Here is a 6668-nt window from a genome sequence, read left to right as displayed (position 1 = left end):
AGGAGGGGTAGCTGGGGGGCTCCCGGCGCCGGATTGCCCCCTGCCCGCGGGGCCGCCCGCCGGGAGCGCAGGTGTAGCCCGCCGTTCTTCTGAGGGGCTCTGGCGGGACTCCCCTCACTGCCGGAGTCCTCTTCGCCCAGATCCGGAGCTAGGAGGCCCCCAGGAGCATTCCAGGCCTCCCGGCTGCAGCGCGTTTTGCTGCAAAGCCTGAGAAACAACGTCTCTCACTTGCCAGGTGCAACTCACCTGCGGGCGGGCCTTCTGAGCAGGTCTGCGCCGTAGGGTCTGCACCCTGCAATCTGGACTAATTAGTGGCTTAACCTCTCTGAACCGACCTCACCTGTGAATGGAGGTGGTGGTTTAAAAAAGACAAATTTTTGAGGGATTAATATGTGCCACTTTGAGTTCTAAGTGCTTTGCATATATTAATTCATTTACTCTCCGCAATAGCCATGTTTTCGGCTTCATTTTGCAGGCAGGCAACTGACTGAAAAAGAGGTTTAAGAAACTTGCTCGAGATCACATAACTGCTGTCAGGCCTGCTTCTGAAAGTATCAATAATTTGGAGACATACTTGGCGCAGTGCCTGACGTGTAGTAATTGCTCAGTAAGTATTAGCTGTTGTTCTGACTCTCGCTCTATCAAGAATAGCAATAAGGATTTAGGGCGTCGGGATCGAAACCGACTTGAGCTCAAAACCTAGCTGTGCTCATCTATTAGTTGTAAAACCCTGGGCAAGTGACTCCACGTACCTCAGCTCTTTCCGTCTGTAAAATAGGGATAACAACACCTACCTCAGAGGGTTGCTATGAGAGTTAACTAAGATAAAATGCAGGACGAGCGCTTAGCACAGGACCAGGAACATAGAAAGTGTCCGGGAATGAAGCGGCCCGCGCTCCCAGTACTGGAAGGGGAAATTTGCCGACCTGAGATGGGGGTGGGAATTGAATTCCGTAAACCGAGGAAACCCGGTGAAAGAACAAAGAAGTACCCCTCTGTTTTTCGTTTTGTTTTGTTTTGTTTCTCAAAAGCTTCTGGAAGGATGCAGAGCCTGGAACCCCCTGCGGAGGAGGCGCAAGGGTGGCGCCGGAGAAAGGGAAGCAGACCAAGAGGGGGGAGGGGTGATTAACTCTTGGTGGGGGCGCCAGGATTTGGCTCTCACGTGACTCCTGAGTTGATAATTTGGAGTCTTTCTGCCAGATGGGTCGGAGGGTGGGGGGAAAGAAGGGGCGTCCCCAGGACCCAGCCCCTTGTCAGAGACCGTGGACTCCTTGAGCCCCTTAAGTGGGCTACACGCTGGCGCTGCCGGAAAGGCACAGCATCTTTGGAGCAGCGAAGGAAGCGCTGGTGCCCTGGTTGGGGTTCCGCGGCAGCAGGCTCAGGCTTGGGAATGGCTGACTTGCCTGTTTTCATCAGGAAGTTTCTGCAGGATCATTCTGGCCCCGTTTTCCGTGCCGCATATGGGAAAGACAGTGTGTTCCCTATAAATACTGTGGGATGTGTGTGTGTGACTATCTTTGATGTTTTTTGGTACTGTTCTAAATATCCATGCCAACAAGAGGGCTTGTTTCTCTTTCTGAAACCAAGCGATACGCTTAAAAAATTGGGCTTTAAAATTTTTTGTATTGTGTGCTCTCTGATTTAAAGTGTTTTGCACTCAATCAACTGCTCCAAAAATCTAGAAATGATCATGTTAACTTTGCAAGGGGAGAGTGTATACTTCAAATTCACATGATTTGGGGTTGGTCCCATTACCAGATTGTGCAAAATTAAAATGAGAGCAGACATCCAAGCATAGGAAAGGGGCAGCTCTTTGTAGCTGGAGACTTAGCAGAATCAGAGATGCGCTGGACCCTCCCCCGTAGCCAGCAGCACCCCATCATCCTCCCACCTGTTGCAGATGGAGCTTTCAGGAATGAGGCTGGCCAAGCTTAGAGATCACCTGTGGTCAGTGAGCAGAACTGCCCCAGGTACCTGGTCTGTGCCCTGGACCCCCTGTAACATAGCACTCCCACTAGCTAGTTCACTGGCCCAGAACACCTGAGTTTATAGTCAAAACTCAAAGCACTTTGTAGATACTAGTCCATAATCCTTCTGAGATTTATTACATTTTGCTTATATGTATGCATGCATTAGCTCCCCTAGGAGACTTTCAACTTTTTTTTTGCTTTAGACAATTATATTTATTAACATATTATTTTGAAATAATTTTAGATTTACAGAGTTGCAAGAAGACTACGAGAGTTCCTGTATACCCTTTACATGGCTTCCTTTAAGGTTAGCATCTGAAGAAAACATGACACAATGACCAAAATTTTAAAAATTAACATCAATTCAATACTATTTACTAATTTAAGACCTCAATCAAATTTTGTAACCTTTTTTTCTCACGTACTTTTTCTGGCCCAGGAAGTCATCCAGGATCCCACATTCATTTAGTTTTCCTGTCCACTTTCTTCTACAGTTGATGACAGTTCCTCAGCTCTGTCTTTTATGACACTGACAGATGCTTTCAACTTCTTAATGTGGGATCTCTCTTATTCACCTACTTCCTCAGACCACCCGGAACAGCACAGCACATCATATGGATACAGATACTGATGTAGATACTGAATACAAACATGAATGCCAACTGGTAGGTATTACACGGGAATCTATGGCACAGGTTTAAAAACCGTGGTTTTTCCCCTGGTCGCTGTCAGTCAGAGCAAGCAGTCATGATACTTGGCCTCACCTGCAATCTGGTGATGTTGCTGACTCATCCTTAAATGCAGGTTTGATAAAGTTCTCCTGACTCTCATCCTTAATAACTTTAATCGCCAACCACAACATCTACATCTAGGGGTGGGACAGAGCCTCCAGGCACCACATCCCCCAATAAAAAATAAAAGCCCACGTATCCGTCCTGGGGCCACATCACTGTTCATAAGGTGCCAAGGATGCTCTTACTTTGGTTTTCTAATCTCTGACCTCTGAGTTCCTTGGGGGCCCAGGATGGCATTTCTTTCATCTTAGAATCTCAGTGCCCAGTACAGTGGTGCCCGCCCCCAAGAAGGTGCTCAATACCCAAAGGCTGAATAGATAAAGAAGTGGTTGAATTATTTTATCTCTGACTGCCAAGTTTTGTGATTCTGTGAATATCAGCTGAGGTTCAAATTGGGCACCTCTCCCCAAAGTCATACACTTACCTATAATTATTATTATTTTTACACTTACCTTTTATTATTCAACAGCATCTACTCGGACAGCACAGAATGCCAGGCCCTGTACACAGTGCTGAGAATGCAAACGCGAATGATATAGCTTCCACCCTCTCAGGGGAGAAGCAACACCTGTACACAAACGTAACTGAGGTGCAGTAGAGGCCGTAACAAGTGTCATGAGCAGGCACATGGGAGGCAGAGAGCAGGACAGGCTCAGCTTCACCTGGGGAGGTCAGGGACGGCTCCTGAGGAGGAAACAGGGTCTTGGAGAAGGAGTAGGACTTCACCAGGGGAAGAACAAAAGCGACAGCACTTTGGGCAGGTGGAGCAACATGTGGAAGTGAAGAGGGGACCTGAGAACTGTAGGCAGGTGTTTTGCCCTAAGTAGAGTGCAGGGTCTGCAGGCAGGGATGGAAGATGAGGCTGGAGAGGTAGGTGAGGTGAGAGCCTTAGACAATGGGGAATCCCCAAAGGGTCATAAGCTGGAAGAGACAAGACCAGCTTTCCAGTGAGCAGGATCGTTCTAGCTGCCGTGGACTGAAGGCTGGGGGGGCAGATGCGAGACTGGATGTGAGCACAGCACTTTGGGAGGCTAAGGCACCTGCCCCTGAAGGGCCTGAGCTCAGACAATGGCGGTGGGAAAAAAGAGGAGGGGCTGTAAGCAGCTCCTTTGCCTCTTTTTTGTTTGTTCATCCCTTGTTTTCGTTAGACCTTAATCATAAAGATGAGATTGTTAGGCAACATTTGACTAAGTTCCTGATTTCTGCTTTTCTAAACATACACAAGACCTTACCTAACCTGTTGATTCCTTTCCTGGATTAGAAGGAATAAGAATGAAGAATTAAGTAGTTAAAGAATGACTGACTCTCTACCCCCAGCTTCCCCTTAGTAAATTTGCAGGTGGACCACGAGGGCGAGAGAACATCCAATTGCAGACGGATCACGTGGGCAAGACAGTCCCAAGGAAGATGGGGAGAAGCCAGCGGGCCTGCTCTCAATGGAAAGGTGACGGAGAATCTGACCTCCTGCCTTAATGATTAACTGAGATTGTTTCCCCTTTAAAAATTGTCATGGCTGAACAGAATCTTTGGAGTTGGTCTCTGGATACAAGTCCACTTTCTCCCCAGATTGCCAGCTTTTCTGAATAAAGCATCTTTCTTCTCTGTGAAGCTTGCCCCTCGATTTATTGGCTGTTGTGCGTTCGGTTACAGGGCCTGATACAAGAGGTATTTGGTGGTCAGAATTGATAGGACTTAGTGACACGCTGGATGTGGACGTGCTGTGTCATGTGGCGTGTGTAGTGTGTTGAAGGCATGGAGCCGTGGAAGGAGTCTAGGGGTCTAGGCTTCCCACTTGGGTTACTGCGTGGATTATCTGAGTGCCAAGGTTGAATGTCACTAACTGAGATGGAGAACATAGAAGCAAGTTTGGAAGTAGAAAATGATGAGTCCCACTTTGAACGTGTTGACTCTGAAGACCCATGGGGCACTCCGGGGCCAGGTCTAGAAGTTATATCTGTGACACTGAAGCTCAGATCTGAGGTCAGGACAGGAAATAGAGATTGGAGAGCCATCCCTGTGCAGGCAGGGGCTGTAGCCATGGCAGAGAATGATCAGCCTGGGATGCTGGGCAGTGAGAAGAGGCTGGAGGCAGAGCCTTGCAACATTCACGGAACGGGCTGAGGAAGTGGAGACGGGGAATGAGGAGCTGCCTAGGAGATAACCAAGAGAGAAGGGTGCCATGGAAACAGAGGGAGGAGGATGTTTCAGTAAGAAGAAGGTGGTCTAGTGTCACCTGCTGCAAAAACTGAAATCTACTGATTGAATCTGGCAATGAGAGGGTCACTGGGAATTTCACCCAGAGTGATTTTAATGACGTGCAATAACTTGGGGGAGTCTTTGGAGATGAGGAAAGAGAGGCATTGAGTGTGGGTGTGAAAAGAAGGAGGGAACACGTAAGGTCAAGGGAAAGGTTTGTGTGTATTGGTTCATTGTAACACTGGAGAGATGCCCATGAGTGTGAGCTGAGAGAAGAAACCAGTCGAAAGGGAGAAGTTACAGGAGACGGGATGTGAAGCAGAGATGGAAGGACTGATCTCAGGCAAAGGAACTTCGCTGCTGAAGCTGGGGGATTGGGACACTCTCTGTCACAGCAGATGACGAATGGCTTTGGAGTGAGTCAGCTGGAATTTGAATCTTTGTGCTGTGATTTAATAGCTGTGTGACCTTGGGCTTTTACTTAACCTCTCTGAGTCGGAGCCTCCTCCTCTATAAAACAAATAATAGCATGAATCTTGCAGAATCACCGTGAGAATGTGAGGGAGTGCATAATGCCTCATTGACACTCAATAAATGGAGGGTCATGGCCTTGTGTCCACGAAAGAGCTGCTCCACTGCCCGCCTCTCCTGTGAAGAGCAGGGGCAACAGGACAATTACTCTGTGCTCTGTCCTGTTGCTGCTCTTTAGCAGACATCTCCCCGCTCAGAAGCCCTCATTCTGGAGCAGAAAAGCAGGTTGTGCCCCAGAACAGCAGGTTTTCCCACCATGGCAGCCTCCACGCAGGCCAGGGCTGGGGGGTCACAAAATCAGGGTGTCTCTCCTCATCAAATGCAGTGGAGCTGCTTGTACGAGGGGCCCTCAAGACAGGGCTTAGCACCTAACCATGATCTTCGGGATTCACCTCAGATTCGGAGACAGCCTGGGGCTCCGTGGATGGTCCAGATCATGGGCCCAACACCCTCATCACATAGGAAGAAAACTGAGGCCTGGAGAGTTGAGCTCACGTGTTCCCGCTCACACAGCTGGTAAACAGCATCGGTTCCAGATCCTGTCTAGAGCTCCAGCCACTGTTCTAACATAGCCCGTGGCCTGGGCATGAAGTATCCACACTCACGCAGCTGGGTCAAAAAGCCACAGGTCCCATGGCAGGAACAAAAGGTGATGTGCCGAGGAGATGGGGCTGGGGGAGGGAGATAAGAATCAATTCCTAATTAAGTTGAAATAAAAGCAGCCCGGGGCATGGGTTTTGGTTCACTCTTCCTGATCCGTGTGCCCAATCTGCTTTCCAGTCACATCTCCCACTTACCCCCTGACCATCCTTCCCCCTCCTGCTAATTCCTCTGCCCAGTGCAATAATAAAACAGCACGCAGTTAACTTCTACCTGGAGGCTGACCAGGGCCAGAATGTGTGCTTGAGTAGGATTGCATGGAGCTTTGCCTGAATTCTGGGCATGTGCTAACACTACTTTCCTCACATGATGTAATCCTCATACAATGCGGAGAGGTAAATATATCACCGTTAATCCATTTTGCAGATGAGGAAATAAACACCTTATTTCCCTGCAACCACCTGAACGTAGATGTAGCTTTCTTCGTGTCCCTCCTCTCAGGATGTTGACCCGTGTGTGTCTAATTTCCCCCGTAAGCCCCGAGCTCCTGGAGGAAGGAGCTGTGTCTGGTTCTGCT

This window comes from Neophocaena asiaeorientalis, unplaced genomic scaffold, assembly GCF_003031525.2.
Source record: "Neophocaena asiaeorientalis asiaeorientalis breed wild unplaced genomic scaffold, Neophocaena_asiaeorientalis_V1.1 scaffold364, whole genome shotgun sequence".
NCBI classification, from domain to species: Eukaryota; Metazoa; Chordata; class Mammalia; order Artiodactyla; family Phocoenidae; genus Neophocaena; species Neophocaena asiaeorientalis.
Note: the sequence above shows the minus strand (reverse complement) of the source record.